Genomic DNA, 20,330 nt, shown 5'->3' on the forward strand with positions numbered 1-20,330 from the left:
GAATTTTCTTTCACTTTAATCCTAATTTTCCCTCTAATTCCAATTCTGGTCCCATCTTGTAAGGCCACGCCCACTTCCGGTTCCAGTGGCCGCCATTTTGTCTTAGATGTTTTTTACTTATTTTAAATTTGTCCCAAAAAAGTCAAAATTTCTCCAAAAATTTTGCATTTTCTGGAATTTTCTTCTACTTTTTATGCCAATCTTGTCTCTAATCCGATTTCCAATCCAACACTGAAAACATTTAAATTATCTTTGGTCACTTCCTGCTTAGGCCCCGCCCAAATCGGGTTCCTGTGGCCGCCATTTTGTCCAGAAATTTTTCAAATTTTCTTAAGGTTTTCAACAAAAATTGCTCAAATTCTCCCAAAATTATCACAACTTTGGTGATTTTCCAGAATTTTCCTCCACTTTTCAACCCAATCCAGCCTCTAATGTAAATTTCTTTTAAATCCTCACAATTTCAAAATTATTTTTAATTGCTTCCTGGTTAGGCCCTGCCCACTTCCAGTTTCTGTGGCAGCTTCTGGCCGCCATTTTGTACCCGATTTTTTTCACATTTTCTTCAAAATTTATTCAAAAATCGACGAAATATTCCCAAATTTTCTGCGATTTTCTGGAATTTTCCACAATTCTTGCTCCCAATTCCACTTCCTGCTTGAATTTGATATTTTTTGGGTGATTTTCAGGCACTTCCGGGTTTGGCCACGCCCATTCCTTTGTTAGGCCACGCCCCCACCTCGGCTCCTCCTCCAGCGGCTCCAGGGAAATGCCTGAGGGGGGGAGGGGAAAACTCAGCGACAAAAATTCACAAAATTTCAATAAAAATCCCCAAATTTTAACCCAAATTCCCAAATTTTTCCCTTAAATTTTCCAATTTCCTCAAGTAATTTCAAAATCTCCAAAATTTTCCCAAACATTACCTCAAAAATTCCAACTTTTTGCTCAAATTCCCACAAATCTCCAATTTTTTCTAAAAAATTTCCCCAAAATTCCAAATGTTTTCAATAAAACTGAACTTTTTTTAAAATGTCATAAATTTGTCCAAAATTTTCTACATTTTCTTAAAAATTCCCAAAAAAAGTCACACAAAATAAAAATTAAAAATTTCAGATTACAAAAATATCCCCAAAATTGTTCTAAAAATCCCAAAAAATGTTAAAATAAATTTTTAAAACACATCAAAAATAGAAAAAATAGTTAAATTTTTTTCCAGTATTTCCCAATTTTCAAAAAATTCTCAAAATTTACCACAAAAATTTAAGCAAACCAAAGCAACAAAATTTTTCCCAACTTTTCTCAAAAATTTCAAGAACAATCTTTAAAAATTTCAAATTTCCCTCCTAAAAATTCTTAAATTTTTCCAAAAATTCCCAATATTTTTATTCCCCAAATATTCTTTAAAATCCCAAAAAAATTCCTGAAAATTCCCCAAATTCACCCCAAAATTTCCACATTTTCCATAAATTTTCCCAAACTTTTCCAACAATCCCTTAAATTTCCCAGTTCCCCTTCAAATTTTCAAAAATGTTACAATAATTTCCCAAATTTCATAAATATTACCAAAAAATCACATTTTTTCCTAAGATTACCTAAAAATTTCCAAAAAATTTTAGATATTCCTCAAAAATCCCTACATTTTGCCCAAAATTTTCAATTTTTTCCCTAAAATTTTGAATTTTTTCTCAAAAATTTCCTCACCGGAGCCGGGGGGGGGGGGGGGGCAGGCTCGGGTCCAGCGCCTCCCGCAGGACCTGGGGGAGAAATTTGGGGCAAAATCCCAAAAATTTGGGGAAAATTGGGAATTTTGGGGAGTTTAAGGGTTAAAATTGGGATTTTGGGGCAAAATTTTGGATTTTTGTGGGGTAAAAATTCAGAATTTTTAGGGAAAAGTGAAGAAAATTTGGAATAGGAAAATTTGGAATTTTAAGGGATAAATTTAGGAATTTAAAGGGTTAAAATTAAATAAAAATTAAAAAAACAAATTTCCCGATTTTTGTCCAAAATTTCCCCATTTCTCCCCCAATTTCTCCCCAAAATTTCCTCCCTAAAAATCCTGTCGTGGGTTGACAGCCTTTATCCCAATATCGTGTGTTGTGTCTGGCAGCTGTGCTTTTCCTCTCTTCCCCCCCCCCGGCCGTCTTGCTGCGGCAGGGCGGGGAAGAGAGGGGGGAGTGTTTGACCAGGCCTTTTTGCTTTTGGGCTTTTTGGCTGCTTGGCTTGGCTAGCCGCTTTGCTTGCTTGCTTTCTGCTTTTTGCGCTGTTTTTTTTTCCTTTTCTTTTGCTCCCTCTTTCTTACCCTTCCCTGAAGATACTGGACTGGCTCCGGACCTGACCTGAGACGTCCAGGACACCTGGAGCTTGCGACAGAAGCTTGACGCCCTCACAACACAGTCGGTTTTCTTTTCTTTTCTTGTGTTGGGGAGTGTTCTTTTGTTACTTGTAAATAAATAGGTTTTGTTTTCCACTTTGCTCCTCCGAGAAATTCCTTCCCGAACCCGGTATTGGGGGAGGGGTGGTTGGAGGTTTGTTTTGTTTTGGGGGGCTCCCTTTTGGAGATTTCCCCTAATTTGTCCTAAACCAGGACAGTATATTTTTGGTGCGTTGGCCGGGAAACGAGGCCAAAAAAAAAAAAAAAAAACCAGTGGAAAAAAAACCTATAACAGTAATATTTTGGTTTTGGTTATTTTGTGGCCATATTGGTGATTCATAATGTCATTTGGAGTGGAAGTTTGCCGGTATTTCTGGTCTCTAGGGGGTTTTGAAGTTTTGCTACCCTTATGGTCCCTGGGGTTATTTCCTTACTCAAAAATAGCTCTGGTGTTGTCCCTAATAAGTAGCTTTTGTAAGCGGGGGGCACTAACCAGAATAGTCATTGTACTGGTCTTATGTGTGATGATGTGTCAGTCAGGAATGTATGGACTGTTGTTATGGCTGTGTACTCAGTTTGTTTGGGGAGAAGAAGGGGAAGGGGTTTTTCAGCCTGTGTCTTCCTTCTTCTCCTCCAAACTGTTGACATCTCTATTAGAAAATACTGAATTTCCCCTGAGTTTGAAAGAAACCATCTTTCTGGCATTTAATTTATTAAGCCTTTTCTATACTGTCTGGAGTGTGTATAAAATGAAAGCTGAAATTTCTAGAGGGGTTAGAGACACTCCTGACTCAGGAGTAAAACAAAGCAGGAAAAATCTTGACTGGAGTGGGAAATGGGAGGATATGGGCTAGACTTTAAAGGGATTTTCTGATCCTATAGACTGGGACTTTCCATCTGATCAAATTCAGAATCCAGTCGAGGTGGCAAAGTATTTGAGGGAGAAGTGCCATGGTAATACTAAGGAAGAAAGGATTACTGCAGTGAGCTGGGCCTTGGCATTTGTTTACCGTACTCTGCTAGATACTGTGGAGCAGCAGATAGCAGAAAGGGAACAGGGAGATAAGTTAGTTACTACCCCAGTGACCCAGGCTGCAGCTAACATCCCAGGCTCCAGGCTAGCAGCTGCATCAGACAGTAGGCCCCAAACCATGGCTGTTGCAGCTAATACAAGAGGTGGAAAGTGTAAAGGCAAGACTGATCGAAAGGTGGAGGATGATGATGATGATGATGCAGGAGAAGGACCCTCACCAAAATCAGAGGCCACATCAAGGGGCACAGAATCTGGAGCTAATATTGACTCCTTTTCTCTGAAGGACCTCAGAGGCCTAAGAAAGGATTACAGACGACAACCTGACGAATCTATAATTAGTTGGTTAGTGTGCTTTTGGGATGCTGCAGGGGAGGTTACGATTTTGGATGGTACGGAAGCGAGGCATTTGGGATCCCTGTCACATGATCCTGTCATCGATCAAGGTATGATGAGGGGGGCTAACCCTCACAGCCTCTGGGAACGGGTCCTAAGAAGCGTAGCAGAACGATACCTGTGTACGGATGATCTCTATATGCAGCAGACACGGTGGAAGACCATAGAACAGGGGATCCAACGCCTGAGAGAGATGGCGGTGGCAGAGCTTATTTTCTCAGATGATACAACAACTATGAATCCGGACCTGGTACCATGCACACCTGTAATGTGGAGGAAACTTGTGCGACTTGGGCCACCTGAATACGCTTCTGCCCTAGCAATAATGAAGCGGGATGATACATATGAGACTGTGCTCGATATGGCAAAGAAGCTTCGAGCGTATGCAGATGCTGTGCATGGCCCAACTCATGCCAGAATTGCAGCAGTGGAAATCCGACTGCAGAAACTAGAGGATAAAATTGAGGAGAATCATAAGAAACTCCTGGAAGAGATTAAGGAGGATCTTATTCAAATCTCAGCTGTACAAATTAGAGGTCCTGGTGTCCAACGCTGGCGCTCCTTTGATGGGGAGAGAAGGTACACCCCACGGACTGAGTTATGGGCTTTCCTGTGTGAGTCTGGAGAAGACATGAGGAGATGGGATGGAAAACCCACCGCTGCTTTGGCACAACGGGTGCGTGATTTGAAGAAAAGAGAAAGTATCACCAAAAGGATAGCAGCTCCGGTCGCTCGTAGCCGAGATGTTAAGTATAATGATGACGATGACATGTCCGATCCCCTTGAAGGAACTATTAAGGCATATGCCCAAGGAAAGAAGGACAATCTGGCTTAGAGGGGCCCTGCCTCCAGCCAGGAAGAGGCACGGGAGAACCGGGTTTTTTGGAAGGTGTGGATCAGATGGCCTGGCACATCAGAGCCACAAGACTATGAAGCATTGGTTGACACTGGATCACAGTGTACCTTAATGCCATCGGAACACGTGGGGACAGAACCTGTTTCCATTGCTGGAGTGATGGGGGGATCACAACAGTTGACTCTGTTGGAAGCTGAGGTGAGCTTGACTGGGAAGGAATGGCAGGAACACCCGATTGTGACTGGTCCAGAGGCTCCGTGTATTTTGGGCATAGACTTCCTCCGGAATGGCTATTACAAAGATCCTAAGGGATTCAGGTGGGCTTTTGGAATAGCTGCAGTGGAGATAGAGGGTATTAAACAATTGAATACCTTGTCTGGACTATCAGAGAACCCATCTGCAGTAGGACTCTTGAAGGTAGAGGAGCAGCGAGTGCCAATTGCCACCTCAACAGTGCACCGCAGGCAGTACCGGACGAATCGAGATGCCGTGATCCCCATCCACAAAATGATCCGAGAGCTGGAGAGCCAAGGGGTGGTTAGTAAAACCCACTCACCCTTTAACAGCCCTATCTGGCCTGTGCGAAAATCTGACGGAGAATGGAGACTGACTGTGGACTATCGTGCCTTGAATGAAGTGACTCCACCACTGAGTGCGGCTGTACCGGACATACTGGAACTGCAGTACGAGCTGGAGTCTAAGGCAGCAAAGTGGTATGCGACCATCGATATTGCTAACGCGTTTTTCTCCATCCCTCTGGCAGCAGAATGCAGGCCTCAGTTTGCTTTTACATGGAGGGGAGTGCAGTATACCTGGAACTGACTGCCCCAGGGGTGGAAACACAGTCCTACCATCTGTCATGGACTGATCCAGGCTGCACTAGAAGAGGGTGAGGCTCCAGAACATCTGCAATATATTGATGATATCATTGTTTGGGGGAGCACGGCAATAGAAGTGTTCGAGAAAGGAGAGAAGATAATTCATATTCTCTTGGAAGCTGGATTTGCCATTAAGAAGAGCAAAGTCAAGGGACCTGCCCGAGAAATTCAGTTCTTGGGGGTGAAGTGGCAAGATGGACAGCGTCAGATTCCTGTGGATGTTATTAACAAAATCACTGCCATGTCCCCACCAACTGATAAAAAGGAAACACAAGCTTTCTTAGGTGCGATAGGTTTCTGGAGGATGCACATCCCTGAGTATAGTCAGATTGTGAGACCCCTTTATCTGGTTACCCGCAAGAAGAATGACTTCCATTGGGGCCCTGAGCAGCAGCAAGCTTTTGTCCAAATCAAGCAGGAGATCGCTCATGCTGTAGCCCTTGGTCCAGTCAGGACGGGACCAGATGTGAAGAACGTGCTCTACTCTGCAGCCGGGAGCCATGGTCTGTCCTGGAGCCTTTGGCAGAAGGTACCTGGCGAGACCCGAGGCCGACCATTGGGATTTTGGAGTCGGAGCTACAGGGGGTCTGAAGATAACTATACCCCAACAGAAAAAGAAATCTTGGCCGCCTATGAAGGAGTTCAAGCCGCCTCGGAGGTGATTGGTACAGAGGCACAACTTCTTCTGGCACCCCGACTACCGGTGTTGGGATGGATGTTCAGAGGAAAGGTTCCCTCTACCCACCATGCCACCAATGCTACTTGGAGTAAGTGGATTGCCCTCATTACGCAGCGCGCTCGAATTGGGAAGTTAAATCGCCCTGGGATCCTGGAAATAATTACAAATTGGCCTGAAGGTGAAAGCTTTAGTGTCACGGATGAGGAACAAGAGCCAGTGACCCGGGTTGAGGAAGCTCCGCCATACAATCAGTTACCAGTAGAAGAAACACGTTATGCTCTATTCACCGATGGTTCTTGTCGCGTCATAGGGATGAAACGGAGGTGGAAAGCAGCTGTGTGGAGTCCCACTCGACGGGTTGCAGAGGCTACTGAAGGAGAGGGTGAATCCAGTCAATTTGCTGAAATCAAAGCTATTCAACTGGCCCTAGGTATTGCAGAGAGAGAGAGGTGGCCAAGGCTCTATTTGTATACCGATTCCTGGATGGTAGCCAATGCTCTATGGGGATGGCTGAAGAGATGGAAAGAGGCGAACTGGCAGCGAAGAGGAAAACCAATTTGGGCTGCGGAAGAGTAGAAAGATATCGCTACTCGGGTAGAGAAGTTACCTGTGAAGATTCGCCATGTAGATGCCCATGTCTCCAGAAGTAGAGCTAATGAAGAGCAGCAAAACAACCAGCAAGTACATCAGGCTGCAAAGATAGGGGAGTTGAAGATAGATCTCGACTGGGAGCATAAGGGAGAGTTATTCTTAGCACGATGGGCCCATGATGCCTCAGGCCACCAGGGTAGAGATGCCACCTATAAGTGGGCACGAGACCGAGGGGTGGATCTAACCATGGACAGTATCTCGCAGGTTATTCGTGACTGTGAGACGTGCTCTGCCATCAAGCAGGCCAAGCGGGTGAAGCCCCTCTGGTATGGGGGGCGGTGGTCTAAGTACAAATACGGGGAAGCCTGGCAGATTGATTACATCACACTGCCTCAAACCCGCCAGGGCAAGCGCTATGTACTAACCATGGTAGAAGCCACCACGGGATGGTTGGAAACCTACCCAGTGTCTCATGCCACAGCCTGTAACACTATCTTGGGCCTTGAAAAGCAGGTCCTTTGGAGGCACGGTACTCCCGAGAGAATTGAGTCGGATAATGGAAGTCATTTTAAAAACAATCTTATTAATACTTGGGCTAGGGAACATGGCATCGAGTGGATATACCATATCCCCTATCATGCACCAGCTGCAGGGAAAGTGGAAAGGTATAATGGATTGTTAAAAACCACCTTAAAAGCATTGGGTGGGGGGTCTTTTAAAAACTGGGAGCAGCATTTGGCAAAGGCTACCTGGTTAGTTAACACTCGAGGTTCCACCAACCGAGCGGGTCCTGCTCAGTGTGAGCTCCTTAATATAGTAGATGGGGATAAAGCCCCAGTGGCCCACGTCAGAGGTTTGTTGGGAAAGACAGTATGGATCAACCCTGCCTCGAGTACAGACAAACCCATCCGTGGGATTGTCTTTGCTCAAGGACCAGGTTATACATGGTGGATAATGCAGAAAGATGGAACAACACGGTGTGTGCCTCAGGGAGACCTGATTGCGGGATGAGACTCATATATGAATGTCATTGTTTGTTGAATGTGAGACAGAAGGAAACTGTAAGTGTCAAAGGTCTGAGCAAGTAAGATGAGAGGAATGCGTAAGTGTCAAAGGTGTGAGTAAGTGAAATGAAAGTTTTTATTGTATATTCACGATATGGGATAAGGGGTGGAGTGTCGTGGGTTGACAGCCTTTATCCCAATATCGTGTGTTGTGTCTGGCAGCTGTGCTTTTCCTCTCTTCCCCCCCCCCGGCCGTCTTGCTGCGGCGGGGTGGGGAAGAGAGGGGGGAGTGTTTGACCAGGCCTTTTTGCTTTTGGGCTTTTTGGCTGCTTGGCTTGGCTAGCCGCTTTGCTTGCTTGCTTTCTGCTTTTTGCGCTGTTTTTTTTTCCTTTTCTTTTGCTCCCTCTTTCTTACCCTTCCCTGAAGATACTGGACTGGCTCCGGACCTGACCTGAGACGTCCAGGACACCTGGAGCTTGCGACAGAAGCTTGACGCCCTCACAACACAGTCGGTTTTCTTTTCTTTTCTTGTGTTGGGGAGTGTTCTTTTGTTACTTGTAAATAAATAGGTTTTGTTTTCCACTTTGCTCCTCCGAGAAATTCTTTCCCGAACCCGGTATTGGGGGAGGGGTGGTTGGAGGTTTGTTTTGTTTTGGGGGGCTCCCTTTTGGAGATTTCCCCTAATTTGTCCTAAACCAGGACAATCCCCAATTTAATTCCCCCTAAATTTCCCCATTTCCTCCCCAAATTTTCCCTCAAATTTTTCCATTTCCCCCAAAAATTCTCCCAAAATTTTTCCATTTTCCCGATTGTCCCCCAAAATTCCAAACAATTCCCAAAATTTTCCCAAAAATCCCCAAATTTTACCCTATTTTTTGCCAAAAATTCCACCAATTTTCCCAAATTCTCCAAATTTTCCCCAATTTCCCCCCAAATTTCACCATTTTCTCCCCCAATTTTCCCTCAAATTTTTCTTTTTCCCTCCAAAAGTTTTCCATTTTCCCAATTGTCCCCCGAAATTCCAAAAAATTCACAAAATCTCCCCAAAAGTCCCCATTTTTTCCCCAATTTTTTGCCCAAAACTCATCAAAATTTCCCCAATTTTTTGCCCAAAATTCCCCCAAATTTCATCCAAATTTCCCGCAATTTTTCCCATTTTCTTCCCAAATTTCCCCCCAGTTTCCCAGTTTTCCTCCATTCTTCCCGAATTGCCCCAAAATTTCCCCCGAATTTCCCCAAATTTCACAATTTTCCCAATTTTTTTCAAATTTCCCCAACTTTCCTCTTTTCTTCCCAAAATTCCCCCAAATTTCTCCCAATTTTTCTCCAAAATTCCTGGGTCCAATTTTCCCCAAAATCCCCAATTTTCTCTCCAATTTCACCCCAAATTTCCCCCGATTTTTCCCTGGAATTTCCCCATTTCTCTCCCAATTTCTCCCCAAAATTTCCTCCCCAAAAATCCCCAATTTTATCCCCCCAAATTTCCCCAAATTTCCCCCCAAAATTTTTCTATTTTCCCCCAAAATTCTCCCAAAATTTTTCCATTTTCCCAATTGTCCCCCAAAATTCCAAACAATTCCCAAAATTTCCCCAAAAATCCCCAAATTTTCCCCAATTTTTTCCCCAAATTCGCCCAATTTTTTCCCAAATTCACCCAATTTTTTCCCAAATTCTCCCAAATTTCCCCCAAATTCCCAATTTTTCCTCAATTTTCATTCAAAATTTTCCAAATTTTTCCCCATTTTTCCCAATTTTCCCGGTTTTTGCCCCATTCCAGCTCCCTGATCCGAATTTCACCCCAAAATTTACCCCAAAATTTCACAAAAAGTCCCAAATTCACCCCAAAATCCAACCCAAAAATGGCTCAACTTTACCCCAAAATCCAACCTAAAAATACCAAAAATTTACCCCAAAATTCGCCCCAAAAAATCCCCAAAAAATCCCAAAATTATTCACAAAATTCGCCCCAAAATCCCAAATTCCCCCCAAAAACCTCAAAATTCACCCCAAAATTTACCTCAAAAAATCCCAATTTTACCCCAGAATATCCAAAATTCGCCCCAAAATTTACCCCCAAACTTCACCCCAAAAATCCCAAATTCACCCCAAAATTTTCTGTAAAATTCCCCCCAAAATATCTCAAATTTACCTCAGAATCCAACCCAAAAAATCCCAAAATTTGCCCCCAGAATTCACCCCAAAATCCCCAAAACTTACCCCAAAATTTACCCCAAAATTCACCCCCCAAATTACCCCAAAATGTCTCAAATTCACCCCAAAATTACCCCAAAAATTCCAAAATTCACCCCAGAATTCACCCCAAAATTCACCCCCAAATCCCCAAATTTACAGCAAAATTCACCCCAAAATATCTGAAAATTAAACCCCAAAATTTACCCCAAAATATCTCAAATTTACCCTGAAGTTCACCCCAAAATTACCCCAAAAAAATCCGAATTTCACCCTAAAATTCACCCCAAAATTATCTCCAAAATACCCCAAATTCACCCCAAAATTCACTCCAAAATCACCCCCAAAACGCCCTAAAATATCCCAAATTCACCCCAAAATTTACCCTAAAATATCCCAAATTTACCCCAAAAAATCCCCAAAAAATTCCAAATTCACCCCAAAATTTTCTGTAAAATGACCTCCAAAATATCTCAATTTACCTCAGAATCCACCCCAAAAAATCCCAATTTCACCCCAAAATTTACCCCCAAATTATCTCCAAAAACTCCAAATTCACCCCAAAATATCCCAACTTTACCCTGAACTTCACCCCAAAATTACCCCCAAAAAATCCCAAAATTCGCCCCCAAAATTACCCCAAAAAAACAAAAATTCACCCCAAATTCCACCCAAAATCCCCAAATTTACACCAAAACTTACCCCCAAATATCTGAAAATTAAACCCCAAAATTCACCCCAAAATGTCCCAAATTCACCCCAAAATTTACCCAAAAAACCCCAAATTTGCCCCAAAATTTACCTCCAAAAAACCCCAATTTCACCCGAAATTTGACCTTAAAAGGACGAAATTTCCCTCAAAATTCCCCCCAAATTCAGCTCTCGGCGCTGCCCCCGATATGAGCGACCCAAAAACCCCAAAATTCACCCCAAAAAATATCCCAAATTCACCCAAAATTCACCCAAACTCACCCGAAATTCACCCAAAATTCCCTTAAAATTCACCCAAAATTCACCTAAAACTCACCCAAAATTCACCCCAAAATTCACTCAAAATTCACCCAAAACTCACCCAAAACTCACTCAAAAGTCACCCAAAATTCACTTAAAATTCACTTTAAATTCACCCAAAATTCACTTAAAATTCACCCAAAATATCTCAAAAATGTCTCCGATTTTCCCCAAAATTGACCCTAAAATGCCCCACAATGGTCCCAAATTGACCCCAAAATTGTCCACAAAATGTCCCCAAAATGTCCCCAAATTTCCCCCATAATTGACCCTAAAAATTCCAAATTTGCCCCAAATTTTCTCCCCTATCCGATCCCAAAAGTCCCAAAATTTCCCCAGAATTGTCCCCAAATTGTCCCCGAAATGTCCCAAAATTGCCCCTAAAATTTCCCCAATTTGTCCCCAAATTTTGCCCCAACTTTGCCCCAATTTCCCCCAGAATTGTCCCCAAAATGTCCCAATTTTCCCCTAAATTTTACCCCAAAATTGACCCCAAATGTCCCCAATTGTCCCAAAAATGTCCCCAAATGTCCTAAATTTGCCCCAAAAATGCCCCAAATTGACCCCAACAGTCCCAGAATTGGCCCCAAATGTTCCCCAAAATGCCCCAAATTTGTCCCCACAATTGATCCCAAAATGTCCCAAAATTGTCCCCAAATGTCCCCAAATATTCTGAAAATTGACCCCAAACTGTCCCCAAATAACCAAGAATTGTCCCCAAAATTGTCCCCAAATCTGCCAAAAATTCAACTCCAAAATTGTCCCCAAAATGTCCCCAAATATCCTGAAAATGTCCCCAAATTGTCCCCAAATTGTCCCTAAAACGTCCCCAAATTGTCCCCAAAGGGCCCCAAAATTTCCTCGTTTTGTTCCCGGAATTGTTCCTGAAATGTCCCAAAAATGTCCCCAAAACTCGGACCCCAAAATTGTCCCCAAAGTGTCCCCAAACCCCCAAATTTCCCCCAAGTTTTACACCAAAGGGTCCCAAAATTGTCTCCAAATGTCCCTGGATTGTCCTCAAATCCCCCAAATTTCCCCAAATTGTCCCCAAAATTGTCCCCAAATTTTCCTCAAATTTCCCCAAAATTGACCCCAAATGTCCCTGAAATGTCCCCGAAATGTCCCCAAGTCCCTCCGGTTTTACCCCAAAACGCCCCAAAGTTTGCTCCCATTTCCCCATAATTGTCCCTGAATGTGACCCCAAAATGGCCCCAAAGCCCACAAAGCGTCCCCAATGTCCCCAAATGTCCCCAAATGTCCCAGAATGGCTCCAAATGTCCCCAAAGCCCACAAGGTGTCCCCAATGGCCCCAAATGTCCCCAAAATGTCCCCAGTGTCCCCAGTGTGTCACCCACAGGTGTCTCAGTGTCCCCAATGCCAGCTGGGGGCACTGCGGGCACTGGGGACCTTGGCACGCTCGGTGCCGCTGCTTTGTCCCTTTTTTGTCCCTTTGGTGCCAACTTTGTCACTTTGGTGCCATCTGGCACCCCCGGCGCCACTTTGGTGCCATTTAGTGCCACTTTTTGTCACTTTGGTGCCGCTGTGGTGCCACTTTGGTGCCACTTTGGTGCCATTTAGTGCCACCTGGTGCCACTTGATGCCACTTAGTGCCATTCCAGTGTCATTTAGTGCCACTTTGGTGCCACTTGATGTCCCTTTAGTGCCACCTGGTGCCATTTAGTGCTACTTGGTGTCACTTTGGTGCCACTCAGTGCCACTCTAGTGCCATGTAGGGACACCTGGTGCCACTTTGGTGCCATTTGGTGCCATTTTTGTCACTTTAGTGCCACTTTGGTCCCACCTGGCACCCCCTGGCACCACCTGGTGCCATTTGGTGTCACTTTGGTGCCATTTCTGTCACTTTGGTGCCATTCAGTGGCACTTGGTGCCACTTTTTGTCACTTTAGTGCCACTCTAATGCCATTTAATGCCGCCTGGCACCACCTGGTGCCACTTTGGTGCCACTTGATGTCCCTTTAGTGCCACTCTGGTGCCATTTGGTGCCACTCTGGTGCCACGTAGGGACACCTGGCACCCCTGGCACCCCCTGGCTCCCCTTTGGTACCACTTTGGTGCCACTTTGGTGCCACTCTTTGCCTATTTAATGCCAATTAGCGCCACTCTGGTGCCACTCGGTGCCATTTTTGTCACTTTTATGCCACTCTGGTGCCATTCAGTGCCACCTGGTGCCGCTTTGGTGCCACCTGGGTGACATTTGGTGCCATTTGATGTCACTTCAGTGCCACGTGGTGCCACTCTGATGCCACTCGGTGCCATTTGGTGCCACTTTATGCCACTCTGATGCCGCCTGGTGCCACTTTGGTGCCACTTAGGTGACACCTGGCACCACTTGGTGCCACTCTGGTGCCATTTGGTGCCACCTGGCGCCACTTGATGTCCCTTTGGTGCCACCTTAGTGCCACCTGGTGCCATTTTTGCCACTTTGGTGCCATTTGGTGCCACCTGGTGCCACTTTGGTGCCACTTTGGTTCTACCTGGCACCCCTTGGTGACCCTTTGGTGCCATTTGATGCCACTCTAGTGCCACTCTAATGCCCTTTAGTGCCACCTGGTGCCATTTGGTGCCATTTTTGTCACTCTGGTGCCATTTGGTGCCGCCCGATGTCCCTTTAGTGCCACTTTGTGCCACTCAGTGCCGCCTGGTGCCACCTGGCTGCCATCTGGTGTCCCTTTGATGCCCCTGGTGCCACTTCGCTTCCACTTTAATGCCACTTTTTGTCACTTTGGTGCCACTCAGTGCCACTCTGGTGCCATTTGGTGCCACCTGGTGCCACTTGACGCCCGTTCAGTGCCACTTTTGGCCACTTCGGTGCCACTTTGGTGCCATTCGGTGCCATTTCAGCCCCGTTTGGTGCCCCTTCCCCAGATGGGCGTGGCCCTGGAGAGGCCCCGCCCCCCGCGGCTCCAGTGCGCAGGCGCGGGGACTGGGACGGACTGGGACAAACTGGGAGGGACTGGGACAAACTGGGATGGACTGGGACAGACTGGGACAAACTGGGAGGGACTGGGACGAACTGGGATGGACTGGGACAAACTGGGAGGGACTGGGACAAACTGGGATGGACTGGGACAAACTGGGATGGACTGGGACAGACTGGGACAAACTGGGAGGGACTGGGATGAACTGGGACGAACTGAGACAAACTGGGATGAACTGGGATGAACTGGGACGAACTGGGAGGAACTGGGATGAACTGGGACAAACTGGGACGAACTGGGATGAACTGGGATGAACTGGGACAAACTGGGATGAACTGGGAGGGACTGGGACAAACTGGGAGGGACTGGGGGAAAAAATCCGGGTATTTAAGGGTTAAAAAATGGGGATTTAAGGGTTAATAATGGAGATTGAAGGGTTAAAAATCGGGAGTTTGGAGGGGAAAACGGGACTGGGTTATACTGGGAGGGACTGGGAAAAACTTGGAAGGACCAAAGGGAAAAAATCTGGGGATTTTGGGGAAAAAAATGGGGATTTAAGGGGTGAAAATAGGACTGGGTTATACTGGTTTGTACTGGGAGGAACTGGGAGGGACTGGGGGGAAAACATCCGGGGATTTAAGGGTTAAAAATGGGGGATTTTATAGGGGAAAATGGGACTGGGTTATACTGGGAGGGACTGGGAGGGACTAAAGGGAAAAAATCCGGGGATTTTAGGGTTAAAAATGGGGATTTTACGGGGGAAAAAATGGGGATTTAAGGGTTAAAAATGGGGATTTTAGAGGGGAAAATGGGACTGGGTTATACTGGGATGGACTGGGAGGGACTGGGCGGGAAAATCCGGGGATTTTTGGGGTTAAAAATGGAGATTTTCGGGTTAAAAATGGGGATTTTATAGGGGGGAAAATGGGACTGGGTTATACTGGGAGGGACTGGGAGGGACTGGGAAATGAAAATTTGGTGGTTTTAGGTCAAAAATTGGGGATTTTCGGGTTAAAAATGGGGATTTTATAGGGGAAAATGCGACTGGGTTATACTGGTTTGGACTGGGAGGGACTGGGAGGGACTGGGCAGGAAAATCCGGGGATTTTGGGGTTAAAAATGGGGATTTTGGGGTTAAAAATGGGGATTTTAGAGGGGAAAACGGGACTGGGCGGGGCTGGGAGTGTCCCCAAATTTTCTGATTTTTCCCCCATTTTGTGTCCCCAGAGCTGTGGCCGTTCCAGCCTCCCAAAAATCCCAAATTTCCCCAAATTTTCCCATTCTTAACCAAATTTTGGTGTGAAAAACTCCAAATTTTCCCATTTTTCACCAAATTTCCCGTTTTTCCCCCGTTTTAAACCAAATTTTCTGATTTTTGTCCCCATTTTCTGTCCCAGGACCTGCGGCCATTCCAGTCTCTCAAAAATCCCAAATTTCCCCAAATTTTCCCATTTTTAACCAAATTTTGGGGTGAAAAACTCCAAATTTTCCCATTTTTGTCCCCATTTTGTGTCCCCAGAGCTGCGGCTGTTCCAGCCTCCCAAAAATCCCAAATTTTCCCCAAATTTCCCCAGATTTTCCCCAAATTTCCCCAAATTTTCCCATTTTTAACCAAATTTTGATGTGAAAAACTCCAAATTTTCTGGGTTTTTTCCCCATTTTGTGTCCCCAGAGCTGTGGCTGTTCCAGGCTCTCAAAAATCCCAAATTTTTCCAAATTTCCCCAAATTTCCCCATTTTTAACCAAATTTTCCCATTTTGGACCAAATTTCCCGCTTTCCCCCCCATTTTTAACCAAATTTTCCCATTTTAGTCCCCGTTTCGTGTCCCCGGAGCTGCGGGGAAATTGGGAAAAATGGGGAAAGAATTGAAAAAAATGGAAAAAAGGGGGGAAATTGGCAAAAAAATGGAAAAAATGGGAAAAACAAAGGGAAAACCAGGGGGAGGTTCTGGCTCAGAGCGTGGTCAATGGGGAGAGAAATTGGGGGGAAAATGGGAAAATTGGGAAAAATGGGGAAAATTTAAAATTGGGGGGGGAAACGGGGAGAAATTATAAAAAATTGGGAATAAAATGGGAAAAAATGGGGGAAAATGGGGAAAAACAAAGGGAAAATGAGGGGGAGGTTCTGGCTCAGAGAGTGGTCAGTGGGGAGAGAAACTGGGGGAAAAATGGGGAAGTTGGGAAAAATGAAGAAAATTTAAAAATTGGGGCAAAAAATCGGTAAAAAAACAAAAAAATGGGGGGAAAAAAGGAAAAATGGGGTAAAACAAAGGGAAAATGGGGAAAAAATAGGAAAAAAACAGGGGAAAATGGGGGGGAAATGTGAGGAAAAAAATGTGGGAAATATGTGGGAAAAATAGGGAAAAAACAGGGAAAAATGGGGAAAAACACCAGGGAAAAAAGGGGGGAAAATGGGAGGAAAAAACAGGAAAAAATGTGGGGAAAATGGGGAAAAAATAGGAAAAAACCAGGGAAACATGGAGGGAAAATGGGAGGAATAAACAGGAAAAAATGTGGTAAAAATGGGGGAAAAATAGGAAAAAATGTGGGAAAAATGGGGGAAAATGAGGAAAAAATGGGAAAAAAAAACAGGGAAAAGTGGGGAAAAAGTAGGAAAAAACCGGGGGAAAATAGGGAAAAATGTGGAGGAAAATGGGGAAGAAATAGGAAAATAAACAGGGAAAAATGGGGGGAAAATGGGGGGAAAATGGGGAAAAAAAAGGGAAAATGTGAGGAAAAAATGTGGGAAAAATGTGGGGGAAAAATAGGAAAAATGTGGGGAAAATGTGGAAAAATAGGGAAAAAAAACAGGGAAAAATGTGGGGAAAATGGGGAAAAATAGGAAAAAACCAGGGAAAATGGGGAAAAATAGGAAAGAAAACAGGAAAAATATGTGGGAAAAAATAGGAAAAAATGTAGGGAAAATGGGGAAAAAACCGGAGAAAATGGGGAAAAAATGTGGGGAAAAATGGGGAAGAAATAGGAAAAAAAAACGGGGAAAAATGGGGGGAAAATGGGGAAAAAATAGGAAAAAATGTGGGAAAATGGGGAAAAAATAGGAAAAAATGTGGGGAAAAATGGGGGGGAAATGGGGGAAAAAAAGGAAAAAAAAAGGAAAAATGTGGGGGAAAAGTGAGGAAAAAATGTGGGAAAAATGGGGAAAAATAGGAAAAAAAAACAGGGAAAAATGGGGGAAAAATAGGAAAGAAAACAGGAAAAAGATGTGGGAAAAATTGGGAAAAAATAGGAAAAAATGTGGGGAAAATGGGGGGAAAATGGGAGGAAAAACAGGAAAAATGTGGGAAAAATGGGGTGGAAATGGGGAAAAATAGGAAAAAATGTGGGAAAAATGGAAAAAATAGGAAAAATGTGGGGAAAATGGGAGGAAAAAACAGGAAAATAATGTGGGAAAAATGGGGGGAAAATGGGAGGAAAAAACAGGGGAAAATGGGGGAAAAATGGGGAAGAAATAGGAAAAAACAGGGAAAAATGGGGGAAAATAAAAATGTGGGAAAAATGGGGGGAAAATGGGGAAAAAATAGGAAAAAGAGAGGGAAAAATGTGGAAAAATGGGAGGGAAAAACGGGTAAAAAAGAGGAAAAACCCAGGGAAAAATGGGGGGAAAATGGAGGGAAATTGGAAAAAATGGAGAAAAAATGGAAAGAACTGCAGAGAAATGGGGAAATTGGGGGGAAACAGGGAAAAAAGGGGGAAACCAGGGAAAATCAGGGGGGAAATGGAAAAATTGGGGAAATGGGAAGAAATAGGGGGAAATGAGAGAAAAAAAATTAGGGGAAAAAATGGGGGGAAAAGGGAGGGGAAAAGAGGGAAAAAATAGGAAAAAATGGTGAAAATGGAAAAATAGTGAAAAAATGGGGAAAACTGGGTGGAAAGTGGTGAAAATATTGGGGGGAAATGGTGAAAAATGGGTTAAAAATGGTGAAAATTTGGTTTAAAATGGTGAAAATTGGGGTGGGAAATGGTGAAAATGGGTTAAAATTGTGAAAAATTGGTTAAAATGGTGAAAATGGGTTAAAAATGGTGAAAATGGGTTAAAATGGTGGAAAATGGGGTAAAAATGGTGAAAATTGGGTGGGAAATGGTGACAATGGGTGAGGGACATCAAGATGGAGCCCGAGGACACCGAGGGTGACAATGCCAGCCCAGGAACGGCCTTGGGGACACCAAGGGTGACAATGCCAGCCCAGGAACGGCCTTGGGGACACCAGGATGGGCTGAGGGACACCAAAGTGGCCTCGGGGAGAACGATGGCCCCAAGGTCTCCTCAGATGTCCCCAAGGTCCCCAAGGTCTCCAATGTCCCCAAGGTCCCCAAGGTCCTCAGATGTCCCCAAGGTCCCATCACCCCAACATCTCCAATGTCCCCAAGGTCCCCAAGGTCCCCAATGTGCCATCACCCCAACATCTCCAGTGTCCCCAGAGTCCCATCACCCCAACATCTCCAATGTCCCCCAGGTTTTCCAATGTCCCCAAGGTCCCCATCACACAAACATCTCCAATGTCCCCAGTGTCCCATCACCCCAACATCTCCAAGGTCCCCAACATCTCCAATGTCCCCAATGTCCCATCACCCCAACATCTCCAATGTCCAAACATCTCCAGTGTCCCCAAGGTTTTCCAATGTCCCCAAGGTGCCATCACCCCAACATCTCCAAGGTCCCCAAGGTCTCCAATGTCCTCAGTATCCCCAAGGTCCCATCACCCCAACATCTCCAGTGTCCCCAACATTCTCCAATGTCCCCAAGGTCCCCAAGGCCCCATCACCCCAGTGCACCTGATGTCCCCAGTGCCCCCGATGTCCCCAAGGTCCCAAAGGTCTCCAACATCTCTGATGTCCCCAAGGTCCCCAAGGTCCCCATTACCCCAACATCTCCAATGTCCCCAGTGTTTTCCAAGGTCTCCAATGTCCCATCACCCCAACATCTCCAGTGTGCCCAAGGTCCCCATCATCCCAATGTCCCCAAGGTCTCCACTGTCCCCATCACCCCAACATCTCCAATGTCCCCAACATCTCCAATGTCCCCAAGGTCCCAAAGGTCCCCAACATCTCCAATGTGCCCAACAACCTCCATATTCCCAAAGTCCCCAACGTCCTCAAGATTCTCAAGGTCTCCAACATCTCCAACATCTCCAAGGTCCCCAGTGTCCCCAAGCTCCCCAAGGTCCCCAAGATCCCCATCACCCCAACATCTCCAAGGTCTCCAAGGTCTCCTCACTCGTGTCCCCTCTCCCCCAGGCTCGTCCCTGGTGTCCTGCCACCCCGTCCTGGCGGGTGACGCGCTGCTCCTGGTGGTGGCCCAGCTGCCCCGGGTGTTCCTGTGGGGCGCCGGTGGCTTCGCGCCACACGCGGACATCCCGCACGCGGACATCCCGCACAGGGACATCCCACACGGGGACATCCCGCACGGGGACATCCCGCACGGGGACATCCCGCACGGGGACATCCTGCACGTGGACATCCCGCACAGGGACATCCCGCACAGGGACATGTGGTTATGGGGGTCCATCAGGGTTATGGGGTCATGTGGTTATGGGGGTCCATCAAGATCATGGGAGTAACCAGGGTCATGGTGTTATGGGGGTCCATCAGGGTCATGAGGGTCCATCAAGGTCATGGTGGGTCAGCAGGATCATGGGGTTATGGAGTTCCATCAGGGTCATGGGGTTATGGGGATCCATCAAGGTTATGTGGTTATGGGGGTCAATCAGGGTCATGGGGGTCCATCAAGGTCCTCGAGGTCCATCAAGGTCATGGGGTTATGGAGGTCCATCAAGGCCATGTGGTTATGGAGGTCCATCAGGGTGATGTGGTTATGGAGGTCCATCAAGGTTATGGGGTTATGGAGGTCCATCAAGGTTATGGGGTTATGGGGTTCCATCAGGGTTATGGGATCATGGGCTTATGGGGGTCCATCGTGGTTATGGGGTTATGGGGTTCCATCAAGGCCATGGGGTTGTGGAGGTCCATCATGATTATGGGATCATGGGGTTATGGGGGTCTATCAGGGTCATGGATCCAGGGGTTTCCATCAGGGTTATGGGGTCATGGGGTTCCATCAGGGTTATGGGGTTATGGAGGTCCATCAGGGTCATGGGGGTCCATCAGGGTCATGAGGGTCCATCAAGGTCATGGTGGGTCAGCAGGATCATGGTGTTATGGAGTTCCACCAGGGTCATGGGGTTATGGGGGTCCATCAAGGTCATGGGGTTATGGGGGTCCATCAAGGTCATGTGGTTATGGAGGTCCATCAAGGTCATGTGGTTATGGGGTCCATCATGGTTATGGAATTATGGGGTTCCATCAAGGTCATGGGGGTTCATCATGGTTATGGGGTTATGGGGTTCCATCATGGTTATGAGGTTATGGG

Source organism: Ammospiza nelsoni, chromosome W, assembly GCF_027579445.1.
Source record: "Ammospiza nelsoni isolate bAmmNel1 chromosome W, bAmmNel1.pri, whole genome shotgun sequence".
Classification (NCBI taxonomy): Eukaryota; Metazoa; Chordata; class Aves; order Passeriformes; family Passerellidae; genus Ammospiza; species Ammospiza nelsoni.